We start from the raw sequence: 13551 nt of genomic DNA, 5'->3' as shown, positions 1-13551 counted from the left end.
GATTACGTCGGTCTGATGATTCACAGCGATAGCTCATGCGAATAATTATAGGTCGGCGTGCGCGTTTCGCACGAGGGAAAATTTCTGCAAGCCGGAAAATAGCAAGCATCTCTGTGCCACTTGTACGTCATCCTGAACGATTTCTGATATCGGACATTCTGTCCAAGGATCTATGGATCCAATTTATTTCTACAATGGAGAAAAATTCGGACCGCGGAAGAACATTGTATAGAGTGTCCCAGAATAAACGCAGTTTCCGGACTGATCTGTTCTTATCGAAAATTTAATTCGATATTTCGTATAAAATAATAATTAATAATTAAATAAAATGGATAAATAATTAAATGAAATGAAGTTATGAACAAAATTATAATTTTATATTGGTATTTCCATTTAGGATTTCTTAAGAGTGTCATTTTGTTATTTATCCGTGTATTAATTTTTTTAACGATCTGATTTTAAAATCAATCTTATCGTAGATTTTTTATTATTTTGACTAACCATAATCTTAAATCAAATTTTCGATTTTTAGTTAGATCAATCTCTAACTTTGTCCATCAATTTTGATTATCACATTTGCGCTTTAAAACCTACTTGAAACATTATCGAGATTTTGATGGTTACAGTAAGATAAAATTCTAAATTGTCAAGGAAAAGGGAACTTTGTGGATAAAATGTGTGACGATAGTTCTGAGACACCCTGCATAATACGCGCAGCTGCCTGTATGTATAGACACGTACGTGTACATAGATACACGTCGATGCTACGCAGTCCAGCGCCTCGAAAAATGCTCGTGACCATCGGCACGTTGAGAAATGTCGACTATCTCGATAGAATATCGAATCGAATGTTCCTCGTCCCTCTCCTCTACTTATCTTCTTTCGCATTGTCCCTTTTTCTACACTTTTCTCTCTTTCACCGTTATCCTTTTGCCTCCAGTTTCATCCTCACGTCGCTGATGTAGAAAACGAATTTCCTTATCAGAACGCCATTTGGTAAGAAAGAATACCCATCTTGCGACTGCAGCTGCACTCGTCCTCCGTTGCATACTCCGAATGCCCTCGGGTCGGATAAAGTAGAGCGTTCCGTGACATCGAAGTTGATATCGATCAGAGATACGGGGAAAAAGATCCTGAAAAGCTGGAGTTCTATTTTGTTTTCTTGAGAAAAGGATACATATTAGATGATCCGGGATCATAAATAAAAAAAACTAGCTTTATGTATCTATCACGTTCCTATCACTCCAAAATCGCAATTTTCATAGTAATTTATCGTACATTAAATTTGTGTAAATTGCAGTTTATGTGGTATTACCAAGAATTTAAGCTTGTATGTTCTTGAAACTTAATTTGCAAAAATTTCCAAATTCAATTCAACTATTAATTCAGATGCATTTATATTTTTGCGATAAATTTGGTAACTGCTAGTTGCGAATATTTTTACAGTTCCCATGGCAGATCGGAATTCTCAGTGATTAAACGAGTAAGAGGCGTAGTCAGACACGTGCATGAATCCTTATTCCACTCGTTGATTCACCGTGGAAGCTGGCTGGTGGATCAAACGGCGACGTTGTGTCCACGTCGCGGAAAGAAATCGGGGAATTACTACCCCCGACGGTGGTCGCGATAGCAGACGGGTGTTTTCCACGGCCGCGACGGGGACTCGTGTTCAGGAATCGCGCGCAATAAAATGCAAATTTTATTCCGCGCAATTTGGTTAAGCAGTGCCGCGCCCTCCTGTCTTCCTTTCAAGCCCCGCACCTTTCCTTTCCACCCTTTTTCGCGAGGCGGCTCCTCTTCTCCTCTCGCGCCAGCCGCCATAAAACAAAGCTCCGCGATGCGACCGAAAAGCTCGAACGAAACCGAACAAGAGCACAAAGGAAACAACAAACAAACACACGCGATTCCCCTTCGTTCATCTCCCCTTGCATTATATTCGCTAACCCTCTGTTCTCCTTTTTATGTTTCTCTAACGTTTGCCTCTTTATTCTAACGTTTCATAAATTTTTTTACTGCGTGACACATGTAGTCCTTTAAAATATATATTGAAAAAGCTGGAGTTGCAATATAAATATTGTAAAAAAATTGCAATATAATATTATGTGTATTTAAAAATTATGTTAAAAGCGTTAACGATTGTTAGTTGCGAAAGAAATAAAATGGTAGAGTTGTTAATACAATAACCGATTTTACATCAAAGTACGTATACGAGAACAAAGTTATCCGGTATCGTTGGATGTTGTTGCAATGTCTTTGTGTGTCAATCATGTCTACCACTAATTTGTACTAAATTGACAAACAATGTTGCCCGTTGCAACTAACAGCACTATTAACGACGCTCTTTGGCGTGAATGTTCATTAAACTAATGAAAACACCAGCATGTAACGTTGTACGATTAGTAAATTGGTTATGTTAGCAATTTGCAATAATTAGACATAATATTTATATATTAATATTGCAAGAGTTTACAGTATTTGCTAACAACGAACATGTAAATTATATATTATAAAATATATATCATTAATATGGTAAAATAATTATTACGAAACAGGGGAGGCAGGTAAAAGAAAATGAGATGATTACGATATTAGTTACTGTGTTATCATAATAATTGTTATAGACATACAAATGCGTACTTTAACTAATAAATAATAGCATCATATATTAAAACCGTTGGTGCCATATTTTATTGTTCACTTTAACAATACGCAGAAAAAAGATATTCTTAAGGTAATGCAAATTTACGTTAAGAAAATGGTGGATTTTTGACGTTTGATATATTTGTGTCCAGATCAAATTTGCTTAGAATGACTGAATTAATGCCTGGCATGCTACGAGCTGCTTTCGTTCCTTGTATCAGTTTACATTCTTTTTTCTTATGCATCCTTATGTACTTATTCTCGAGAGAAGCACAGAGATTTGAAACTGGAAATATCCTACAGGATGCGAGCACTTGTCATAAATCGCGCGCCTTATGCGCTATGCGAAAGTATTGCGCATTGAATGTAGTCTCGCGGAATTGGACGTTCGCGGAAGTGCCGTTCATTTCTCTCGCATAAACCTGCCTACGCTTGTACACCTGCCATCGGAGTAAAATTGGCCGAGCTTTCGATACAAGGCACGTACGCGATTTAATTCACGAAAAGCGGCGGCCATACTTCCTAGCGTTCGCTCTTTATTGTAAAACTACTGTTTATAGAATCCCATCGTCAACGCGAATGTATGACTCGGGTGCGCACAGCTTCGTTTACATTCTCCTGTCTGCAACGACGCATCAATAGATGTAAAAATATTAAAGGAGAAAAATATTATACTGAAAGATATTAAGGAATTTTAACGAAATAAATTAAATTTTTATTTTGTGATAGCCTACGAGAGAATAATTCCTGGTTGTCGTTAGATGTACAATATTAATAAACAGCGAGCAATAACATTTTCTGTTTGTACTTCTTTCCCCGATATTCATAAGTAGAGAATGTAATCCCTTTAATTAAATAAGCATAGTCAAAAAAGGCTTTGTGTAATTCGGTACTTCTGGAATCAAATCGATTTCGCTCTCGCTGGCAGTCTCTGATATCAATAACATTCAATGCCGGATGACAAACCTCGTAACAGACGTATAAACGTGTAAATTCGCATTGCGACCTGCAAGTAACAAGGCCCGTCCCCCCGTACGCTCATTCCACTTCGGTTCCCAATGCAGTACATTCCCTTTGTAATAGCTACAACGTTCTATAATTAATTTCAACCCTTCCGGGAATCCATTACCACGTGCACTCAGTCTCACAGATATCACGACGCCACAGTGGCTGAAAGCTCCGTCCTGAATGGACAGAGCCCGTTGTTGGGCCTATTGACTGTCCCAATGCGAATACGCCGCCTCATTCGGTGACTACTGTTTGTCCCGGATAACGGTAATTAGCACCACGATTCTAATGCTGCTCTTTTTCACGCCCTTGTTTCGGCGACAGCAAAGTGAGCAAACGCGGTTTAAGAGCCGCGCAAAAAGATGCGCTATATGTATCTTGAGAACTAAGTTTAATTTTCCATAGATGAATAACGGGAGACTTTACTAGTCAAACTGATAAATGAAAGTTTGAAACGTACGAATTTCAAGAATTTAAGTTTAAAAACAATTAGAAAAATTTTTTATTGGGTCGTCCGGAAAGTTCGTGCCGATTTTTAATAGATGGCGTTGGAACATGTCTGAATATATCAATGTTATTGAAAACATACGATTTATATACATATGCTTAAAGGTGACATTTCAACGCATCTTTAGGAAAAAAGTTGTTTCAGATAAATTGATTCGTGTCAGTTTTGTACTCTTTTGAAGATGGAAGAAAACAAAGAACATTTTAGACACTTGATGCTTTTCTATTACCGGAAAGGCAAAAATGCCTCACAAGCAACAAATTCGATATGTTCTGTTTACGGAGAAGGCGCTTTAGCTGAAAGAACCGTACGTAAGTGGTTCGCTAAGTTTAGAGCTGGTGATTTTAACCTTAAAGACCAAGAACGCTCGGGCAGACCCTCTACTACTGATGATGACCAAATCAAGACACTGATCGAGAATAACCCGCGCTACACGACACGTGAATTAGCAGAGATACTGAAAATATCGAAAACCATTGTCCACGATCATGTAGTGAAGCTTGGTTACGTAAGTCGCTATGATGTATGGGTTCCGCATAATTTGGCCGAAAAAATTTAATGGATCGCATTTCCATCTGCGACTCTCTGTACAAGCGCAACAAAAACGTACCATTTTTGAAGCAATTAGTGACGGGTGACGAAAAATGGATCATTTACAACAACGTAGAACGAAAAAGATCCTGGGGTAAGCGAAATGAACCAGCATTAACCACTCCGAAAGCCAGCCTTCATCCAAAAAAAGTCATGCTCTGTGTCTGGTGGGATTGGAAAGGAATCCTATATTATGAGCTCCTACCACACAACCAAACGATAAATGCAGATAAGTACTGCTCGCAACTGGACGAATTAAAGACAGCGATTCAGGAAAAACGTCCAGAATTAGCTAATAGGAAGGGCGTCGTGTTCCATCGGGACAATGCCAGACCTCATGTTTCTTTGACTACCCGACAAAAATTGTTGGAGTTTGGCTGGGATGTGCTACCTCACCCACCGTATTCACCAGACATTGCACCTTCAGACTTTCACTTATTTAGGTCTTTGCAAAATTCTCTTAGCGGCAAGAACTTCAACTCTTTGATCGACATAAAAAACCACCTTGAGGAGTTTTTCGCCGAGAAACCTAAGAAGTTCTGGGAGAACGGAATCTTCCAGTTGCGTGAAAGATGGACAAAGGTTGTGAAACAAAACGGTGCATACATAAGTCAATAAATATTTATCGACATAAAAAAATGTTGCCTTTGAATTTTCCTTCAAAATCGGCACGAACTTTCCGGACGACCCAATAATTTGACCCACGACACTTTGTGATTTTCGAGTGATATTAAGTGCCATTAATATTTCAATTCACCGATTAGCATAAGCTACGTTTTTCGCTGCAACGCAAATCGCAAATAGATGCGTTACGCAACGCGTAATTCAAGCGGCTTATTAAACACATTAACACAACATATTTGATGTACCAACAGTTTACTTTACGTGATCAATCGGGAAATTGTTTAAGCGACGATTTTCCGCGCTCTATCATCAAAATCGCTACGGGGCTTAAATGACGAGTGACGCGTGTAATCGCCGAAAATCCCCGGGCAGAAAATCCCGGGCGGTGCTGCCTGCAGGCTCCGGCGGCATGCGTGGGAGTATTAATCTTGGTATTTCGATACACGCGCGGATAGGGGCGCATTAAGGAAACTTATTGGAAGGAGCAGTCTGTAGCAGACAGTGCGCATTTACCAGCGACCGCAGACTAATACCTACCGATCTACTTAATCCCCGAGCCCTTTAGGACGTCAGCGCGCGCGCGGCGCTTGGTAATTAGCGGACCCATCAACAAACAATGGATACCAATTTACTTGGGATAACGGGCGTGCACTGGCGGGAAAGATTATCCCTTCTATTCAATATATATCGGTCCCCGATATTTGCGCGCGAAATTCACGCGCGTCGGAATTTCCGAACGATCGTGTCGTAAAATATTCACGCTGGACCGTTCTCGATAGACCTCGCAAATCGATTGCGAGGGCATAGGTGAAGCTAGCTTTCCGCAGAGCTTCGAGGCAGGGTTTACGTTCGTGAAAAGCGGAGGAACATTTTCTCGTTCGATAATAATTGATACCTCTCGAAAAATTCGGCTTTAGCTGTGTCATCTTTAACAATTTTTTCGTCTTAGAATTAGTCGGACGATTTTTAAGCACAATAATGGATCGTTTTTTCGTTTTTTTTTTTTATTAATAACATGGTCTTCTCAGAATCAGCTTGTAAATCAGCCAATATGCAACAGCTGTCCCGTGAGAGTAAAAATGCAATTGCGTTATCGCATGCCTGCGCTGCATATCAACCATAGTCATCACAATGGAGCACGGCGTTGCGTTCTAGTACCCATTCGGTGAGAGCACTTTACGACGTCGCTAACACTAATTGGTCCCGGAGTAATCGGTTGTTTGGGGGTATACAATGCCATAATATTAATCGGTGATACCCGCTCCAACGATGAAGCGTTAGCTCTTAAGTTATACTAGCTTTCTGCCATTTTCTGCTAGCTTTATGCCATTTTACGCTCATACTTATCGTATAGAAATGAACGCAATATGCTTCCTTTTGTGATCCATTTATATTTTCAACATTTATACATTCAACTCACCCGAGCTCTTCGATCTTTGCCTCTCGCATTCAACAACAGTTCGCGCATCGTTTTAGGAAAAATCGTGTATCTTCTCGGTTTATTGCCTTTCAAAACACTCTACATGTTCTCCAATACGCATACATACCTATGCATATATGTGTTTTGTTTCCAAAAATCTGCGTCATTTACGGAATTCGACGCAACAGGCAGCCGCTACGGTTCGGTCTGACGGAGTGATCGAAGCTAAGACGAGGTGTCCGGTCCGAACAAATCGCATTTCCGTTGCAAGTAAGAAACCGCGACGAAGGAGGCAGGGAACACGCGTAAAGGCGGTAGGATGATCTTCCACGTTGCCATATTGAATTTCATTTGGGTATCCACTTTCATGTGCAGATGACATTCTTTGTCTTCCTGGTCGACGGGAATATTGCATTCTTCCGGAAACCTTTCCTACCTTTCCGGGCGTGGGAGGCCTCTCATCCGGTAAAATGAAATTCCTCGTCCAATTTGCCATCCGGCGCGAGTGCAAACGACCTTCACCACTTCTCGATATAGAAAAAAGAGCGCGAGGGAGCGATGGGAATGGAGTGGCGTGGAACAGAGAGGAAGGATCGGAAATCGGAAGCCAGAGGGCAAAATGTATCGGGAGACCGAACGTCATATGTGACACTGGCGATTGCCCGCTTGCCTTTTTCCCCGTTTTTTCGCAGGCTCGTTTCGCCTCTCCTGCGCTGCGAAACTCGATATCTCGCGTGCAATAAAATCGAACCTTTTGAGAAAGCGGCCCGTACCTTCGGCTCGAGTTATTTCCATGGCTTCCACGCCGGACCGGAGCGTGGGAGAGCGAACAAACAATACCGCCGATTTTAAACGCTCCTACGTGAACACATGCCGGTGAACTTTATTTCCAGCGCTTCCTCCACCTCTCCCCCCTTCTTCCATTCGCTCCTCATTCTCGAGATCGAAAACAATGTTAATATCCGGACGCGTGATTCATCCCGGAATTTACGTCCTTGACCTCTTCCGGTGTCGATGCAAGAGTTAAGGGTTTTTCTTTTATTTTATTACCCCTGTTCACGCTAACGCCATTTAAAACATAGCCAGGAAATCGATAAGCAATAAAAAAATAGAAAGCGTACTTATAAAAAGCAGGCTTATTGTGAAGCGTTTCCAGAAAGAAAAAAGGACTTTCCTGTTGTAAAATTTTGTTTCCTTGTAATATTTTTCCATCACACGTTAGATTTCTTAAACATAATCATGTATACACGTACTTATTGGTATCGCGATTCGTACAATCATATACTATCGTGAAATCGTGTCAAAAAAATTATATTTGGGAACGACATGCAATGCAAGCTGAATCTGAATCCGTGAAATAGCATATTTCGCGAAATTTTTACGCGAGTGTTGGAGTTTTTACGCGAAAATTTTATGCAGTCACGTGCCTCTGCTTGAATGTCCAGTAGTTATGATCGTGAACAAGCCACTCTGCGTTTTACTGTAGATAGAGCAATATAAGTAAAGTGGTATTAAAGTCCGCCCTCGCGGGTGATGTGCTCTCTAGTGAGATTCAAGTTTGTAAAAATTTCGCAAGAACATTTGTTACGCTGAGATTGAGATTTTTAAATTCAAAGGCTTGAAATGGGAATAAAAAACATCATCAGCGTGCATAAATAATTTCTATATTATGCAATTCTACAAGATATTGCTATATTCCGCATATTAGTGAATAAATTACATTTAAAATATAAGATTTAGCGCCGAACGTGTTACGTCTTCCACAGGAATTCCAATCAGTTTTCATGAGAAATATTTATTCTCGTGTAAAAACATTAAATCCGTCAAGATTGAAGTATGAACGGAAGCGAGGCACGCTCAGTAAACAACACTTCGGAACAGGTGGTCCCATTCACCGCTGAGGAACGCGGAGTGAATCTTTCGTGAGCGGTATCTGTGTTTACCTCAGCCATTTGTGCACACGAAATTTCTCCCTCCCGGTGAACGGCAGTCGCAGATAATTATTCCGCAAATATATTCCGTAAATATCGTTAACCACCACGCCGCGACCGAAAAACGGCAATCGAAACGTCGGTCGCGCGGTTTCAAGGTGTAACCCTCGCGCTCAGGCTCGAGATCCTGAGAAAATCCGCTCGGAGTTTTTAGCTCTCTTTCTCTCTTTTTCTCCCCGGGGTCTCACCGGTATATACTTAATACTAAGAAGCTCAGAGTGGCGCACTTCGAGGAGCACTCAGAGAGCTCGGTCGTCTTCCCTCCCTCCTTCTCTCCCACGCCAGTTTCTTTCATTAACGAAGTGTCTTCCTGTTCTTTATTTCACCGTTTCCTCCGCCTCGGGAAAGAAGCTAACCGATGAAAATTTTTCTCTTTTTCTATTTTTTTCAGGTAAGTGGTCTGCTGCTGCTCTCTTCCCGGAGAACAACGCGTTGGCCGTTCACCGATCTCTCTTCCATTTTTAATCAACGACTCGAGCTGGTAAGGGAGCGTTACGACTTCCGCTCGATTACCTCCCGTAGTGACTATTAAACATTCGACTGTGTTACGACACCGATACATCAACAGATCTAAATGGTAGTATTAATAGCGTAGTTAAATAATAATTATTAAATAATAAAGATTACACACAGTTATACACATTAATAAAATTATCGCCTAATTATGTTTCCTTTTCTTGTGAGGTGTACTATCGATCTTTCGATTTGGATTTCGATCTATCGATTTTTCTAATTTAAATGAAATTGCATTGTTAACGCTACGCGTTGATTAATAGCGCAATTTTGAGCCGAAGGAAGGAGGTCTACAAAGAGAAACGTATCGCTCGTCAGTTTTCCTCTCCGTATACGTAATTGCACACGTGTGAGCGAGTCTTGCGAGAATCACTGTATCGAGAAGCTGTCTTTCGATGTTCCGGTTAGTTGGGTCGACTCTCAGCATTTGCTCCTGCATCTCGTCCCTTCGATTTTTAATTCCCGGCTGCATGAGTTCGCGCGCACGACACGACGCGACCGCGCTCGCTGATAGTTCTCAGATATACGCCGCACGTGGTGCAAAACGTGATTGTCCCCCTCGACTGGTTTTGTCTTTCTCTGTCTCTTCGTGGCGGGAATCGTTCTCGGTTACCCCGTGAATAATTAGTCGACTACGAAGACGAGAGCGCCTCGTCTTTTGCTCCGCGTCGCGATGCATAAAAACTTTATGCACAGTATTGTACGGTGAAATTGCAGCACCGCGAAAAAATTTAATTTTAAACTTCACGTTTTAGATATGATATATGTCAAAGGCAAGGTTCCGCGAAAAGTACGACGGGGGAGAGGGAGGAAGAAATTATCTTTCTATTTTAATTAAAATCGTGGAAAAATGTTGAAAATGTTCTACACGTATAATGGAATCTGAAACGCAAGCGGCTTATCTTAATAACAACTATATCAAAAATCAAGATTCGTTAGAACAATTTAAGAGATTTTAATTTATTTATTTTATATAATTTATTTTATTTTATTAAATAATTACGCAGAACAATATTCTTAGCTTGTTATGTGATATTTTTTATGTTCTGTTTGCTTTTCGATATCACCGTGACAACGAGATGCGGTCATGCTGAATAGAATGAATAATGCCAAATAGAAGAACACTGGCTCGATTGTGCGAAAATCACCGTCTAATTGTCGATTCAAGCACTGATTGCGAAAGTCGTGTCTCGACTTAAATGTCAGACGAATGTGCAACGACTACGCGCGCGTGTAAACCGCTTACATTTATCTGTAAGGAGGTCGCATCGTGTGTATCCTTATCGGGGACGAGGCATTGTCGAAGCTGTTGCATCGCTCGGTGCGTCTCCCTTGTGTCTCAGTCGACTATTATGCGTCTTCTCCCTTCGATTGCGTCGACGTGTGATGCATGCCACACGTCACAGGTGCAACGTGTACTGCGTGCTGAAGCATTCTCAGTGGCACGATGCTCTTTTCACCATATATACGAGTTTCAACCACTGGTGTTTGCTGTACCTCTTCGCATCACGAAGAAAGCGTATTTAAAACAAAAACATACTCGTTTATATGAAAAAAAGGATTAATTAAAAAATATTATATAATTAGGCAGTATTTGGTGACGAATTTGTGTATTCTCTTTTTGAAGTAATTAAAATAGTTGTAGCGATAAAAGCAATCTAAGAGATATAATTAATAATTTCATTAAAAAACTCTGCTGGTGCTATGATGATAATATTTTGCGAGTGCACTGAAAATTCTCGCGAGACTTCTAACGAGGTACGTAATGTAAAAATACTGTCATCCTACACGTAGTTTCGGCTGGGAACGATATTTTTACATTTATCCCTTCCGCTACTACGGGCCCTTTCCTAATTATGCGGGAGAATAAATTATAACTCCCTTAGTTGCCTGCTTCTCATATAATTTCGTGGCACGTACTATACACACGTTCATATTATTTGTAAATGGAGTAACTCAGTAGACTCAAAATTAGCAGTAATTGTTTTTTTTTATATTACATGTAATTTTTTTATCAAAGACAAATTTTGCAGAAATTTCCTGGATGAAATCTAACAAGGTTCGGCGAGGTCATGCAAGGCGAGATTTAATATGTTATCCAACATGTTATAAATGAGAGTAGACGAAATGAGCCTTAATATTCCATTAAGCTCCTGAATTACAGCAATTAGTATATTTGATTTATCGTATTGCGTGCTTTAGTTTAAGGAAATACAAAGACTTTATCGCGTTTCTTGGCGCTCGTCGAGATTAAGGTGCATGCGAAGCCGATGACGCGTCGCGATTAGCGGCTCACGGGGAATGCCCCGTGAGAAATCCTAAGACGGTGATATTAGCTTTAACAGTCCATACGTGGTTTATTCGCCTTGTAAATTCGCCATAGTGGTGGCGTCGGCACGTGAACGCACGAACGTGTATACGCGCTCTTCCTCCTCACTCTCTCTCTGTTTCTCTTCCGACTTTATACGCGCCGTGTGTGCCCACACATAAGTGAATGGAATTTGCCTAGCCGCCTCTCCGCGGAATTTCATTTTCCGACCCATCCACCATCGCCAAAGTCCTCACTCCTTCCTCCTCGGCTCTCGCATCTGCACTTCCTCCCCTGGAGACAGCGTGGAGAGATCCTGAGGGCGGTGTTATGTCACAATTTGCAGGCTGACAGTCGCGATTCATCGTGATCCCGAGGACGAATTCGCGTCCCTGCTCTCCTCGGTAAGAGGGTGTAAAAAATGGGCACGTTGAAAGTAAAGGAAAAGGGATGTGACGGCGGCTTGGAGGAGGCACGTACGAAATAAGATGCGCGTCTCGGGGAAGACGGATAACGGCGTCTCCGCATTGAGAGGAGATATTTACGGTCAAGAATGTTTCGAGAGCCGAGAATTTTTATAATGGCTGTCCGATATCGTTCCTTTTATCATCCTTGATCATATCTCTTTATTTCGGCTTAGTCTTGGTTGATATAATGACATATTTATACCATGAATTTATGATGTCTACTTTACGCGCGTTCCAATTTAATCGTAACAAAATAAAAAAAGTTACAAAATATTCTCTCTCTCTCTCTCTCTCTTAGTTATCGAACTATATATTGGGTTGGCCAAAAAGTAATTGCGTTTTTTTTTTATATAAATAAAAGGCGAATTTTTCATGGGAAACAAAAACTTTATTAAACAATATATTGTCCATTTTGTTTGATTATCTTTTGCCATTTTTCAGGCAACTTCATGATTCCGCGCTCAAAAAAGTTCTTATCTTTTTCAGCAAAAAACAATTCCAACAACGATTTCATATCCTCATCAGCAGTCAAGGTTTTACCATTCGAGGCGTTTTGCAAAGAACGAAACAAATGGTAATCTGATGGTGCCAGGTCTGGCGAATATGGTGGATGTGGTAACATCATGGTAACACATCCCATCCAAGCTGCAACAATTTTTCACGAGTGACCAAACTTGTACGTGGTCTAGCGTTATCATGGTGAAACGCAACACCTTTGCGATTTACCAATTCTCGACGTTTCTGTTTGATGGCATCATTTAATTTATCCAGTTGACGACGGTATACGTCTGAATTAATGGTTTTTCATTCCTTGCAAGCAGCTCAAAATACACAATACCTTTAAAGTTCCACCAGACTGACAGCATAATCTTTCTTTGGTGAGTATCTGCTTTTCAAGTGCTTTGAGCAGGTTCATCACGCTTGCTCCACGATCTTTTTCGTTTGACGTTGTTGTAGACGATCCATTTTTCGTCGCCTGTTATCATAGGTTTCAAAAATCGATCATTTTCCTCACGTTTCAAAAGAGAATCGCAGATGTCAATACGCTTAGTGAGATGAATTTCTTTCAGCTCATGTGCTACCCAAATATCGAGCTTACTAATGTATCCAAGTCGTTTTAAATGGTTTTCAACACTCGATTTCGATATGTTAAGATTCTCAGCAATCTCTCGTGTCGTTAAACGCCGATTGGAATCGATCAGTGCCTTTATTTTGTCGTCATCAATTTCGATTGGCCTTCCTGAGCGTGGTGCATCTTTCACATTAAAATCTGCAGATCGAAATTTAGTAAACGAATTTTGACACTGCCGCAGTTTTAAAGCATCTTCGCCATATACATGACATAACTTTTGATGAGCTTGCACAGCGTTTTTCCCTTTTCGGAAGTAATAAAACAAAATATGAGGAAAATGTTCTTTTTGATTTTCCATTTTGAAATCGACGGCAAACAAACAATTGTTAACGAAATCGTGTACTTTCTT

The 13551-nt window shown here is 40.6% G+C and overlaps 1 long non-coding RNA gene across 1 annotated transcript in view; it reads left to right on the top strand.

The window, feature by feature from the left end:
* Nucleotides 1–12278, top strand: part of LOC113563620 — a 55868-nt gene extending 43590 nt beyond the window's left edge. The window contains exon 3 of the long non-coding RNA XR_003407546.1: nucleotides 9174–12278. This is a non-coding gene — a long non-coding RNA (uncharacterized LOC113563620). The remainder of the gene's footprint in view (nucleotides 1–9173) is intronic.
* The last annotated feature ends 1273 nt before the right edge of the window (nucleotides 12279–13551 follow it).

Source organism: Ooceraea biroi, chromosome 2, assembly GCF_003672135.1.
Source record: "Ooceraea biroi isolate clonal line C1 chromosome 2, Obir_v5.4, whole genome shotgun sequence".
NCBI lineage: Eukaryota > Metazoa > Arthropoda > Insecta > Hymenoptera > Formicidae > Ooceraea > Ooceraea biroi.
The sequence above is the reverse complement of the archived record's forward strand: the minus strand, read 5'-3'. Positions and strand labels throughout refer to the sequence as shown.